Source organism: Bidens hawaiensis, unplaced genomic scaffold, assembly GCF_021521415.1.
Source record: "Bidens hawaiensis isolate Kalapana, Puna unplaced genomic scaffold, B.hawaiensis_p1.1 tig00022738_1, whole genome shotgun sequence".
In the NCBI taxonomy this organism is placed as follows: Eukaryota; Viridiplantae; Streptophyta; class Magnoliopsida; order Asterales; family Asteraceae; genus Bidens; species Bidens hawaiensis.
The window spans coordinates 107,466-122,488 of record NW_027493556.1 but is presented as its reverse complement, the minus strand read 5'-3'; the positions used below and the strand labels follow the sequence as shown (position 1 = coordinate 122,488).

The window sequence follows — 15,023 nt, the reverse complement described above, 5'->3', positions numbered from 1 at the left end:
AGTCATATAATTCTAATTTTGAAAATATTATGAATCATAGTTAAGCATTATATATATAATTGAAGTAAGCCTTAAATTTTGAAGTTGATGAATTTCAAAAGATTACATATTTTTAATAAACCAAATTAGAATTTAAATTATGAACTTTTAATAAAAGTTTAAAAAATATTTTTTTATATATTCAATTTCTTAACTAAAATTGGATAAATACATAAACAAATACCCACATCCTTATATACTCACACACGCCCACACCTGTATGTGGCCAAAGGCGTCACACTCGAGAAACCAGCCAAGGATTGTCGTCATAATAGGCGGCCCTTGGCCTCCTCATCCTTGGTGTGCCAGATGTGCGTCCTTGATCTCGATTTCCATTGCTTTTACATGATCCTAGTACTTTTAGAGCATTAGTGGATCAGTTGTGGCTTGTTTAGATTCGTTGCTTTGACAAGTCAATTATTATTTCGATACAAATATGTGCATTTGTGAGAGCTGTGTTAGACTATCTTCAATGGGCACTTAGGAGATAAATCCTTTAAGGCCCTTGGATGCCCTTAGCATATAAGGGTATTGTTTTTAGGAGAAGTGCCCTTACACAAGGGCATGCGCCCGTATGAAAAAGTGGCCAAAGTAAAAAAAAAATAAAAATAAAGTTGTATATAAATATTGTGTGTAATAGGTAGGTGACAAGGTGAAAATTAAAAATGGTAAGGATATTTGTATAGTTTGAGATGAAATTGAGGTTTTTAAGATTTTGTAAAGATATTATGTGGCAGATGACGTGACGGTTAAGGCGCCTAATGACGCACTTAGCATTGAAGACCTCTTTATTTTAAGATCATCAGTTTCAATAGCAAAAGTTACATATATATAGAATTGAACGATTTTTGTTTGTTTTCGTTCTTGGTTGTTATAGACCTGGACCCAATTATTTTAGTTGGGGTCAAGTTAGGGGTCAAATAAGTAAATTAGTTGGAGGGGTCAAATAAGCTCATTGGTTAGAGGAGTTCAAATAAGTCAATTAGTTGCAGGGATCAAAATAAAATAAAAGTAATGCTGCCCTCATTTTTTTAATTACGAGCCATGTTTCCATATTTGATTATTTATCCAATATCCAGAGCAGTAAAAATATTTGTCCTCTATACAAATATATTTGTACTTTCTATTTCTATTTAAAGGGGGAGAAAGACGAAAACACGGTTATGCAGTTACATGACCACCGTATATATTATAGTTGAAACAATATGTACAGTTATGCATATATAGTAAGTTAGTAACCACAATTCTCTATTAAACATTTAAACTTTGTTATGTTTATTTCTTTACGTGGTTATTGTGTTTGAAGAAGTTAACTATAATTGTTGTGGTTCTTGTATAACTAAAGATGCCATGAATGTTGGAAATATCATCATATAACAAAAATAAGGAGACGCGAATCAACCATTTTGGGTGTACAGAGCATAAAGGAAAACCGGGGCTCTTTAAGGAAATGGTTTATGCTTTTGATTTTCTATTTAACATGAGAATCGTTAAAAAGAAACTTATATAACACTTAACTATTTTTAGATGACGTAGGAAAATGGTAAAAATGAAATGCTTATTGTGACAAAAAGTTATGGGTTGTCGAACCAAGTTGCAATGTTTGGTGCTTTATACAACGAGAGATTTGCTTCGGTTAAGGTTACAGGTTTGTTGTAAAACAACATTTGCTCCAAATAAAAAAGAGGTAAGCATTAAAACAAGATCTGAGAGAAAGTTTCAACTGTTTGACATGTTCTAGTTTTAGCTCTTTTTATTTGACTTGTATAAACAAACCCATCTACAAATAAACGAGTCATAATTACGCATATCTGTATTGTGTCTCAAACTGACGTAACTTGGTTCTTTACATTCTGCATAAAGATAAAATAAAAAAAAGGAAAAAAACTAAAAAATGTTAAACAAATAAAATGAATGAAGAAAATAAAGATTTTAAAATTAAACAACAAATCTGCTAGTGCCTGACCTCCTCACATGGTTAAACAGCTAAATGAAATAAAAGATACATAGATCCTCATACATCACTCCCATGATGATTGGGCATGTCTATACGAACCGTATAGGCTACGCATGACAGATAAGTGTGTGAAGGGGGAAAAACAATTTTTTGCGGTCTATACGAGCCGTAGGTATTTAATTGCTCGTATAGCACATGGTACACCATAAAAACTATATGGGTCGTATAGCGCTATACGACCGTATTAAAACTTTGGCTGAAAAAGTCGGACTGACTTTGACCACCGTTAAGCGCAACTTGAAAACGACTTTATTTTACGAGCCATGTAGGGCTATACGACCCGTAGAGACAGATGCATTTTGGGGTGCATTGTTTACTTATATGTATGTGGACCATGTGTTTATAACATGATGTATTATGAGGTACACTTTTATTTTTATGTATTTGGACTAGATGTTTATGGCCAAATGGTTTGTTATATGTTAGATTAGTGATTAATTATTGTGTATGGACTATTGTAAAACCTAACATAATACAATCTTCAACGAACGTTCTCTAGATATAACTACAAATTACTTAGCTATGTATGTTATGTAAATTTTAATAGATAATTTATCCTTTTATATTATTTAAATTTATAGTATTTTACTCATCCTAAAAAAAAATAAAAAAAAAATTACAGTGTTTTAGTCTTCCTACGTTTTAGTGTATATATATGAAAAGAAACTTGATGGTATATCAAGAGAAAACCGGCAATGTTTGAATAAAATGGTGGGAGATATTAAAGCATTGAGCCTCCTATGAACTCGTAATAGAACGAATCGCTTAGGAATATTTACAGTGGTAAAATTTAATATTGTAAAACGTAAATGTAGGTGGTACCCTTTGTTTTGTGGTTTACAAATACATATGTGTAAAAACGTTTTGTTGGTCGTTAAAAACAAGAAATAATGGCCAATAAAATGTCTGATTTTATAAAAAATAAATAATTGAATTTATAAAGAATTTATTCAACTTTTTACCAAACTAGATAACTATTTATAGAAAACTTAAAAACCACCTCAATAAATACAGCCCACAAAAACAAGATAAAATCACTTACAAAAACTGGGTCCCAAAACTTACACACACTTCAACAAAACATGATATTTATACAACATATCATCAAGATCATATACACAACACATTATTATTATTATTATTATTATTATTATTATTATTATTATTATTATTTGATTAAAGCAGAATAATAATCTATCTGCATGGCTACACAAATGAGCCCCTGTTCGTCATCTTCACTGAATCATCAAGAACCCATTTTTGCTGCAAAGTTGTTAACTTTATCAAGAATATCATCATTTACCCCCAAATGGGTTTCCAAGATTCATCCAAGAAACCAGTTTAAGCTCAAATCTGCAAATGGGTATTCTGTTAATGCAGTTTCTGTTCAAGATGGTGAGTGCCCAGTTTTCAAATTTGTTAAATTTGGTGGTGAGTTTAGTCAATTTAGAATCTTGGTTTTGAAATTGAATTGTAAAATGCAATAATTTTGTATTTGATTGTACTTATATTACTATTGGGTAACATATTGGGTGAGTTTATGTTAAGTCTAGTGGTAAAAGGTCAAAATTTGACTTTTATAAGTCAAAATGTGTATAATGTATTGACTTTTGACTAGGAGGTAGTGTATGTTGCTTACTACTTGCTTTAGCCAATTTTGTTATTTAATTGGTGTATCTGTTTTTATTAATCCCAACTATCATCTTTTGGTTGTTGTCTGTCAGAACTAACGAATTGGCCGATAGCTATCTCACTTTTATCGTATTTGTTCCTGATGGTCCGCGACTAACAGAATTCTAACAAGGTTAGTTGCAGGTCGTCGGAAAAACGTTTATGGCCGGAAAGCTCACATTTTTTCGGGAAACTCAACATTTTCGTATTAATCATCTTTGTAACCTTGGATTGGACCTTTAGGAATCATTACTAGTAAAAACCCCAATTATTGAGGTCGCCAGAACCGTAGAACCATGGTCAGAATCGGTTGATGGTGCTCAAGTGGTGGTGGTTGGCTGGTGGTGAGTCCGTTGGAGGTGGTGGTGGTGGTGGTGGCGGTGTTAAGGTTGAGTTTTTTCGGCAAAAAATATGACTTTTCCCACCGAAAGCGTTTTTCGACGACCTACAAGTAACGACATTAGGATTCTGTTAGTCGCGGACAGTTGGGAACTAGTACGTCAAAAGATGGGACCGTCAGCAGCCAGTTCGTTAGTTGTGACCTGTTGACAACGACCAAAAGATGATAGTTAGGATTAATCAAAACCAATACACCCTTTTAATTTGATGTATTTTCGTTAATTTATAATCTACTTAATCCATCAAAAGCACAAAAGATTTTCTTTTTATGAAAAAAATGATTGGTTTCTAAATAGGCATTGCTAAATCTTGGGAATTTAAAAAGTGTGAATTGCGCTTTTCATCCTTTATGTTTTGATCAAATTTCAGACGTTGGCTGTTTAGAAGTTAAAACATAAAAGACATCCTTTGTTAATACCTTAGTTAAAGGACAACGCCTGAAATTTGTTCAAAACACATTATAATTAAATATCTAAATAAACGCGCAAATTAATAAATTCAAATATTAACGTGTTTTTATGAACAAAGTTGAGTATGCTAATTCTTGTATCAGCTTCATGTCACCCTAAGGCATTGTTCTTAACTTATTGTTATTATTTTTCTATGGTTTTTCAAAGTAGGAGCAGCAGAGAAGCCTTTAGCAAAAGAACCTGTGTTACCAGAACAAACCGAATCCATTCTTAGTGTAACAGTTGTCGGTGCTTCGGGTGATCTTGCGAAAAAGAAAATTTTTCCAGCCCTTTTTGCTTTGTTTTATGAAGGTTGTTTGCCTCAGGTTATTCTCTTAATCATTCATCTTGATGTTACTGTTTTTATATATAATTACTAAATTATATTGCTGGATGCTAATGAAGATTGTTTACTATTTTTGAAGAATTTTGTTGTATTTGGTTATGCCCGAACCAAAATGACCGACGAGCAGCTGAGAGAAATGATAAGTAGAACATTAACTTGCAGAATTGATAAGAGGCATGACAATTCTTTTATATGCATAATTTAAGCTCCATGACAATTTGTAATGAAATAAATTAAAAAAATATTGAAAATTGTCGTTTGGCTCGTTTAAAAGTAAAGCCCAAAATTTAATATTTATTATAAATTGTATATACAAGTTATGAATTTTATAGTTTAAAATTTTTGCATTATATGTATGTTAAAAATATTGTTTTTAGTTTTTAACTTTTTATACGTATCATATGTGTAAAAGATGAAGAATTTGAATCTTTTTAAAAATAAACAAGCCGGTTCGACGAGCTGGCCGAGCTCAACATTTCGGCTCGTTAAGGTAAACGATCCGAGCTGGCCAATCCCACTCTAGCTCAGCTTGGGTCAGCTCGGTTACGGTACCACCTTCATCAATGCAAACATTGTTATATTAATATGTGGACATCTGCAGAGAGAACTGTGGTGACAAAATGGAAGAGTTTCTTAAAAGATGCTTTTACCATTCGGGCCAATACGAATTGGAGGAACATTTTGCTGAGCTGGATAAAAAGCTCAAACAGAAAGAGGTTTGATTCATTTCCTTGGTTATTTTGATCATTTGATCTTTATTAACAAAAATCTTAAAAACTTTTACAGGAAGGAAAATTGTCAAATAGGTTGTTTTATTTTCGATACCACCAAACATATTTGTCGATGTGGTACGAAGTGCTAGTTGCAAAGCTTCTTCACAAAACGGGTGGACAAGGGTAATTGTGGAAAAGCCGTTCGGGCGTGATTCAGAATCTTCAGCCGAGTTAACAAAAAATTTGAAGCAGTACTTGGCCGAGGATCAAATCTTTAGGTACGTGTCGGTTATAGGTGCAAATTTCAACCTGTTTACTAATGAACGGGTCCGATAAAAAAGATTAGACAAAAAAGGAAACAGGTCAAACAGGTTGAAACTTGAAAGTCAGTCAAAGCATATTTTTAGTTCAAATTATTATTAAAGTAAAAAAAAGTTTAAATTTTGGATAAATATTGTTTCGGGCCGACCCGGCCCGGCCCGTTTGATCCTTGAAGTTGGAAAGTCATTAACTTTGTGAGTATTTATTAATTTTTAGGATTGATCATTATTTGGGCAAGGAGCTAGTGGAAAATTTATCGGTTCTTCGTTTCTCAAATCTTGTTTTTGAACCTCTTTGGTCAAGAAACTACATCCGAAACGTGCAATTTATATTTTCTGAAGACTTTGGAACCGAAGGGCGAGGAGGGTGAGTTTGTTGTTGACTTGGTTAGATATTGCTTTAATTTGTATGTTTTATACGTCGGATTAAATGACACGTTATTCTTTGTTGTTAGGTACTTTGACAACTATGGAATCATTCGCGATATAATGCAAAATCATTTATTGCAAATTTTAGCATTGTTTGCAATGGAAACGCCCGTGAGTTTGGACGCCGAGGATATTAGAAACGAAAAGGTATCCTTAAATTCTTGAAAATATAGTTTCTTCATAGTTTAAAGGTTTGTTTGTAAATTGTAATCATATTTAACACAAACAAATAGGCAGGGGATGTTCATTCGCTCATTTATAAAAAGTTGGACAAAATATTACCTATTTACCCGAGTTGGCCCATTACACAATACTGATTGACTAACTGTGTATAGGTCAAAGTTTTGAGGTCAATGAGACCATTAAGACTCGAAGACGTAGTCATTGGTCAGTACAAAGGTCAAAGCAAAGGCGAAAAGACATATTTAGGATACACCGAGGACCCCACGGTCCCGAACAATAGCTTGACTCCAACTTTTGCAGCCGCGGCTCTTTTTATTGATAATGCCCGGTGGGACGGTGTTCCTTTTCTTATGAAAGCTGGGAAAGCCCTCAATACTAAACGGTAATATAATATAATATAATATAATATAAATAATATAATCTGTCTTTTTTAAAAGTGACCCGTTTTGACTCTGATCCGTTTTGACCCGACCTGCAGGGCAGAGATAAGAGTTCAATTTAGACATGTTCCAGGTAACCTGTACAAGAGAAACTTTGGGATGGATATGGATAAGGCTACAAACGAGCTCGTGCTTCGTGTGCAGCCCGATGAAGCCATTTATCTCAAGATTAATAATAAGGTTCCTGGTCTTGGAATGAGGCTCGACAGAAGCGACCTGAATTTGCTCTATAAGATGAGGTAAAACTCGGTAGGAATATAAATGAGTCGAGCTGAGCCCGATCTCATATGGGCTTTAGCTCGAGCTCGGCTCGTGTATTATATAATTTATATGCATTTATAATTATTTTATATATATTTTTATTTATAATTTTATATGTATGATGATATATATTATTTGGTTATATTGTTTTGGTTTTATCTATAATAACTATTATTATTATTAAAAAAATATGTTTTTAATATATAAATAAAAATTATGATAATAATAGGGCTTGTTGAAGCTCGAAAGCCAGCTCAAGCAAAATAAGTGAAGTTCGGGCTCGGGCTCGGGCTCGTTTCTTATTTATTAATTTGTTTATATACCTTTATATATGTTATTTATAGTTTTTATTTATATTATATTATTTATTTATTTTTATCATGATTGTTATAAAAAATATGTATTTAATTTAATATAAAAATTATAGAAATAAAAGGCTTGTTTAGGCTCACGAGCTAGCTTGAGCTCAATGACTGAAGCTCGGGCTAGGGCCCGTTTATTAAAAAGGCTTTCTTTTAGGCCCGAGCTCGTTTAAGCTTGACCGGATCCGAACTTTTAGTGGTGATCTTAAGTAACTCACGAACGCCTTGGCTTGTTTACATCCCTAGGTAAAAGATTTGTTTTGATTTTTGGAAACTAGTACTTATTATCCAAGCCCGACAAGTTTAGCCAAACGTGTTCATCGGGTTCAACCCGAAGCATCTTATTTTGTATGTAATATAATAATGTAGGTACCCGAAGGAAATCCCGGATGCATACGAGAGGCTTTTATTGGATGCAATAGAAGGAGAAAGGAGATTGTTTATAAGAAGTGATGAGCTTGATGCTGCTTGGTCTATATTCACACCATTATTAAAAGAACAAACGAAGAAAATTACACCGGAATTGTATCCGTATGGCAGCCGAGGGCCAGTCGGAGCTCATTATCTTGCGGCTGAGTATAACGTCCGGTGGGGAGACCTCGCCGGAGATGAATGATTATGTGTATTATGTATATGCTTTTTTTAAAAAAATTATTTTGATCATCTTACTTCTTGTGAGATTATGTTTCTTTTGCTAAGTGCTTTATGTGTCAAATGTGAACTATTCTAATAAATGAGATTGAGCTCGAGCTTTACATACCGCGATTGATTAGAGTCGCTTATTATTTGTATGAACAAAATAATTGTTTATTTATACAACAAACATGTAATTGCATAATAATAGGAAAATTGGTTTTTATTGATCTCAACTATCGTCTTTTGGTCACTGCTGGTCTTAACTAACGAATTGGCTGCTGATGGTCCCAACTTTTAATGTATTTGTTTCTTAACGGTCCGCGACTAATAGAATTCTATCGCCGTTAGTTTCAGATCGCCAGGAAAACGTTTTTGGCCGGAAACACACATTTTTTCTCGAAAACTCAACAATTTTGTCCCAAACATCATGGCAACTTTGTATCATACCTTTAGGAACCTTTTTCTAGTAAAAGCCCCAATTATTGGGGTCGTCGGAACCCTAGAACCATCGTTGAAATCAGTTGATGGTGCTTACGTGATGGTGGTTGGTTGGCGGTGAGTCAATTGGTAGTGGTGGGGTGTTCAGGTGGTGTTTTCCGAAAAAAATGACTTTCCCGGCCAAAAACGTTTTCCCGGCGACTTGAAACTAAGGGCGTAAGGATTCTGTTAGCCGCGGACCGTTAGGAACAAATGCATTAAAGGTTGGGACCATCAGTGACCAATTCGTTAATTGGGCTCGACAATGACCAAAAAGGCAATAGTTGGGACAAATAAAAACCAATTTTTCATAATAATATTATTATCTATGAAATTATGATGAAATAACTTAATATTATATATTTTGTTGTGTATAAAATTGTAATTATAAATACATATGTATAATCATATGTTTAAAAACATAAAATAAGAAAAGTTAAGCTTGAGGTTTAAATAGAACTTAAAATGAGTTGAGTTTATGCTCTTTTAAACTATACACGCGGAACTTAATTTTGATCGCACAAGCTTAACTTTGAAAATGATCCATTACATCTTCAATCGGAAGATTCACATGGATTATTTTTCAACCAACACAAAATAGCTAACAACATTCAAAATAACTAACATTTTTTTTCCAATAATTTAGTGTTTTTTTTAATTCTATAAGATATTCCCTTTTACCCTTTTGATATATAACCTATTTTCAATTTCTTTATATGAAAACCACTGTTGTGATAATAGATTTAAATCACGAAAAACGTCAAAACAATAATTTTGTGATAATTATGTGTTAGACTTATGTGTTATGTGATAACATGGTATAAACGTTAACTCAATGTGCTAGAACTAGTTAGTTAAGCTAGAAAAGTAACATTTGGAAGTTGAGGGACTAAAGTGTAACATGTTATTATAAATAATAACATAAACTAAAACCCTAACACTCTTTCTCTCCCTCCCAAACCCGACGGCAGCTCTAAGCCCCCCCCCCCCCTTGCGATCGGCCTCATATACACACATACAATCAAGATTGTTCAAGTTTGATTGAAGATTAAGGTGTTAGGAAGGTATAAACAACTATCCTATGCATCCTCTATGCTTAATTTCGATTTTAATGGGTTAATTATAAACCCTAGGTCTGATTTTTATATGTGATGGTGTTCATGTGTCTTGTTTTGATTGAAAGATGTATTGATTGTCGAATTGATAGCTAGTATTGGTGCTATTGCATGTTAATTGTTGTGTCTTTGAGTTTGAGATCAAATAAAACCCTAACCATGTGCGTATGGTGTAATTGATATGCATGGATAGTGGTTATAGTGTCTAGAATGTTATATGAATGATTTGTGGTCCATAGATAGTTAATATGTTGAGTTTGGATGCAAACAGTTTCTGAACAGATTGTGTTGTTGATGTTCAATTGACTGTAACGGGGTGTAAATGTGAAAATTGGTTGAGATAATTGATACTACAGTAAACTAGGTTGAGTCTAGTTTCTAAAGAATGTAAATTTGCAATTTTTGGACGTGTAAAAGTTAACCTTTATGATTTTACAAAAACGTGGTGCAAAGCTGAGTTGTTAGACCTGCTGTTAGGTTGTTTTGTAAATGTTATATCTCATGAACCACGAGACCAATTGGGTTGGTTCCACTTCTGGAAGTTGACTTGTTGAGTTAAGAACCTAACCCAAGTGGTCTTGAATTTGTTGGATTTTTCATTTAACGGGAATTTCAAATAACATTCTGTTGCGCATGAATTTGACTGTTATGAGCTTGCTGTAATGATTTGATCATTATGAGAAATCTATGTGGAATAAAAATAAAATAAAACATGTTCTGGAAACCTAACACATATATGCTTTTGTGATGACTTTTGGTAAATTAATTGAGATGCTATGATCGGTGGAATAGTACAGTCTTTCAAGTAGAATTTCTGTCTCGGTGAAACTAGCTGCTGAATTTTGTGAAAATGCATGAAACATGATACTTGCTATATAATTGTAATGTTTTGACCAAATTGCCCCTGTGGGGAATACTTGTTAAATAGTTGTCGTGTTTTGACCAAATTGCCCTTGCGGGGAATAATTGCTAGTTAATTGATATGTGTGACCAAATTGCCCTTACGGGGAGTAATTGCTAGTGATGTACATTATTAATACATGACACGTAAATAATTGCTCACACATGCAACGTATCACATATGTACTTGTTAAAGTCACACACGATTCACAAACGAAACACGAAATATATTGTGTGCATAGGTATTATGTGCCGAGTCTAGAGACTCGATAATATTTCCGACACTTAGAAAAATCTCTTTGTTGTTTTAGAACACTAGAGCGAGTTTTTCTGTGACACGTATTCCTTTGGTGAATTATTTTGGGAAATACTTCGCAAACAGTGAGTTTCACTTACCCCTTTAAACTGTTTTAAACGCTTTTCACTTGGGGGAGATAACATACTCCGATAAACGCATTTAAGATTTTGTTAGTAAATTATATATCACTTGTAAAGGCTAAGTGGCAAACGAAACATTTGAAGTCCTACACATCGAACCGGTTAATATTTGGAATAGCGAGTCACTGTTGAGTAGTACTACTGGTTTTGACAAACCCCACCCAACGCTAAACTCGACTGGAGGTCGAGCGGGTGTAATTTTGGCTAACACGTACCATGGTCTGGATGACCTGGTGACAAGGCACTTGATAAACAGTCAGCTTCGGTGTCGAACACTTAGTAATACTTGTTTTATAGGCTAGCTACCTATAGATATATAATTGATTTAATACTATCTGGTAAACGCTAAACGCAAAACGCTGAACGCAGAACGCTGAACGCAAAACGCTAAACGCTTTATTTTATATAAACTTGTGAACTCACCAACCTCGTGTTGACACTTTTAGTATGTTATTCTCAGGTAGCCGAGGCGGGCGCGCGGTATAGGATCATGCATTGCTTGAAAACGCTTTTGTTTATGCAAACTATTTTAAACTGTTATCATTGGGTTTTAAGTCGTCATGCGTGACGCAACATTTGTTTTATGGTTTTTACGCTTCCGCATTAATTACTCGTAAACGTTTTGTGGTTTGAAAACTTTGTTTTATGGTTTGATTATAACTAATGAATTCGATCCTATTATTTCACACCCTCTGACGGTAAAACTCCGTTAGTGGATTTTGAGGGTGTGACAGATTGGTATCAGAGCCATTGGTTATAGCGAACTAGAAATTGCATGCATACTAGACTATAACCGCGACGATCCATTAGTTATAATGATACGCACTGCATAGATTTGTGTAGTCTTTGTTATCTTATCTCTTTACCCCTTTCACTCATACGCGCGCACACACGGCTTACCTGTAGGGATGTCGACGCCACCATCATCACCATCTGATCAGATGACTCATGCTCATGGGAAGGAGCCGCAGTTACCCACCTCATCGCCACCTCGTGTAGTCCCGGAACTCGAAGCTCCCGCACCGAAGAGGTACCTCTTATCCGGAGGCATGTACGAAAACGAAGTTAGCTGGGATTGGTACCCTAATATGATCAGACGTATGGTCTATCGCGAACAAGTTCCCCCGCTACCCCACCCGAACCATCCTGCTTATCCCAACACCTTACCACCCATAACCGAACCTGTAGAGCGTGTGCTCGCAGCTGTTGTTTCTTGTTTGGAGCGTGATGTTGGTTACATGCGCTATACGAGAGCGAACGTTTCCGGACTGTTAAAAGATGGAACCGAAACTAAGGAGGAAATTGCCCGCATGACAGCGGCCATGAAGGAAATGCAAGAGGCTAGTGATCAACAGATGAAGATTATGAGAAAGATGCAAGCTGAGATGATAGACTTGCAAGAGCAACTCCAAGTAGCAAGGACTCGAACCAAGATAGCTTTAGAGCGTTGCGATGTCCTACAAATGCAGATTGCTCAGAACGCAGCCGAACCTGAGGCAGAGCCTGAAGCAGAACCTGAGGCGGAGCCTGAAGAGGAAACCGAAGAAGGTCCCGAAGAGGAACCTGAGGAGGATCCCGAGGAAGATCCCGAGGAGGAACCCGAAGAGGAACCGGAGGAAGAACCGGTTGAGGAGGAGGCACACTCAGAGGTGTCCTCAGACGATGACATCTAAGGATGATAACACCTAGATGGAGGGGTTGTCTCCATCCAAACTATTATTTTCTATAATTTTAAGGATTGATTTGAAATACTTTGTAACGAATACAATGGTTTTAATCATGAATTTTTATTTGGATTAATATATGGTTGTGATGTGATGTTTGTTTCTTATTTCTTTCCTGCCTATCTTTTTATTACATGTATGGCGTGTTGCATATGAAAGAAAAATTCATGTCTAACATTTTATGCTGTGATTCTAGGAAATGGCAGGAAGAAACGCTGGATACGGACGTGGTAACATCAACTTGACTGCAGCAGAACTCCAAACTCTGCTGAATGACCACGCGGCGGCCGCTCTAGCCGCTCATGTACAGAACCAAGCTGGAGGTCCAATTGGAACGTGTACCTTCAAGAATTACCTTGACTGCAAGCCCAGTACGTTTAAGGGCACCGAGGGAGCTATAGGCTTCCTGCGTTGGGCTGAGAAGCCCGAATCAGCTTTTGAGATGTGTAATTGTCCACCTGCCAGTAGGGTCAAATTTGCTGCTGGGACACTTGAAGATTCTGCTCTCACTAGGTGGAATTCGAATGTACAGATTCTTGGATTAGAACTGGCTAACGCTATGAACTGGGAGGAGTTCAAGAATATGATGCGTGAAGAGTATTGTCCATGAGAGGAGATTGCAAAGTTGGAATCCGAGTTTTGGTCATTGAAGATGGTGGGTTCCGAAATTGAAGCCTACACCACCCGTTCTCACGAGTTAGCTGTGATGTGTCCACGGATGGTAGACCCGCCGAGTAAGAGGATTGAGATGTATATTGATGGGTTAGCACCGCAAATTCAGGGCATGGTGACGTCTTCCAGACCAGCCACGATCCAACAAGCGATCCGATTAGCTCACAAACTGACGAATCAAGCAGTGACCCAAGGTGCGTTACCACCTAGAGGTTCAACCGCTAAAGCCCGTGACAACCCGAGCACTGAAAACAACAGCAACAATAAACCGAGTAATGGAAAGAGAAAGTTCGACAACGTCAGGTCCTTATCCTCGAACCGCCCACAGCAACAACACTACCGTAAGCCCGAATTCACCCGGAACTTCAACCATCAGGGTCCCAACAACAGCAACAACGGTAGTGGGCAGGGTTCGAGCGGCTATGCTGGGAAACACCCGAAATGTAACCGGTGCAACTATCATCATGCTGGCCCGTGTGACCGTGTCAAGTGTCTGAGATGCGGAAAAATGGGTCATCAGGCCAAGGAATGTAGAGGAGACCTAGCGGCAAAGGGTGCTCCTAAACCACCTACGACGACTAAAGGATGTTTTGAGTGTGGTCAAGAGGGTCATTTCAGGAAAGATTGCCCCAAGCTAAAACAGAACGAGAACAATGGAGGCAGCAGCGGTGACGGAAGCAATGGTAAAGGAAGAGCTTTCGTCATTGGGTCGGGTCAAGCCCGCAACGATCCGTATGTGGTGACTGGTAAGTTTCCTGTGAACGACTGTTTTGCTTCTGTTTTGTTTGACACTGGAGCTGATAGGAGTTTTGTGTCGAAAGCCTTTAGTCAACTCTTAGACTAAACTCCAACCCCGTTAGATGCTATGTTTCCTGTTGAATTAGCTGACGGTAAGACTATAGTAACGACTCATGTACTTGCGGGATGTAAGTTGAAACTGTCAGGTCATATTTTTGATATCGACCTTATACCTTTTACGCTTGGTAGTTTCGATGTCGTTGTCGGCATTGACTGGTTATCTGAGAACCGAGCGGAGATTATATGTCACGACAAGATAGTCCACATCACTACCCCTTCCGGCGAGATCATTTCGATCCAGGGCGAGAAAAGCGGCATGACCACCAGCGTCATCACCCTCATGAAGGCTCAGAAGTATCTACGAAAGGGTCATCCGGCAATTTTAGCGCATATTGTCGAGAAACCCGCAGAGGAGAAGCGAATCGAGGATATACCGATTGTGCGAGATTTTCCGGAAGTTTTCCCGGAGGATTTGCCCGGACTCCCTCCTATTCGACAAGTCGAATTCCAAATCGAATTGACCCCAGTGCAGCGCCCATAGCACGAGCCCCGTATCGGCTCGCACCGGCGGAGCTTCAGGAGTTGTCCACTCAGTTGCAAGATTTGTTGGATAAAGGTTTTATCCGACCTAGCT

At 36.8% G+C, this 15,023-nt stretch overlaps 1 pseudogene across 1 annotated transcript; it reads left to right on the top strand.

Annotated features, from left to right (window-relative positions):
* The first annotated feature begins 3,220 nt into the window (after positions 1–3,220).
* On the top strand, positions 3,221–8,386 carry LOC143566179 (glucose-6-phosphate 1-dehydrogenase, chloroplastic-like; annotated as a pseudogene). The gene is made up of 10 exons (XR_013141193.1): positions 3,221–3,451; positions 4,747–4,901; positions 5,001–5,095; positions 5,523–5,637; positions 5,708–5,912; positions 6,172–6,321; positions 6,410–6,530; positions 6,719–6,948; positions 7,045–7,245; positions 7,999–8,386. The product of XR_013141193.1 is annotated as a glucose-6-phosphate 1-dehydrogenase, chloroplastic-like (transcript).
* Positions 8,387–15,023: the final 6,637 nt, after the last annotated feature.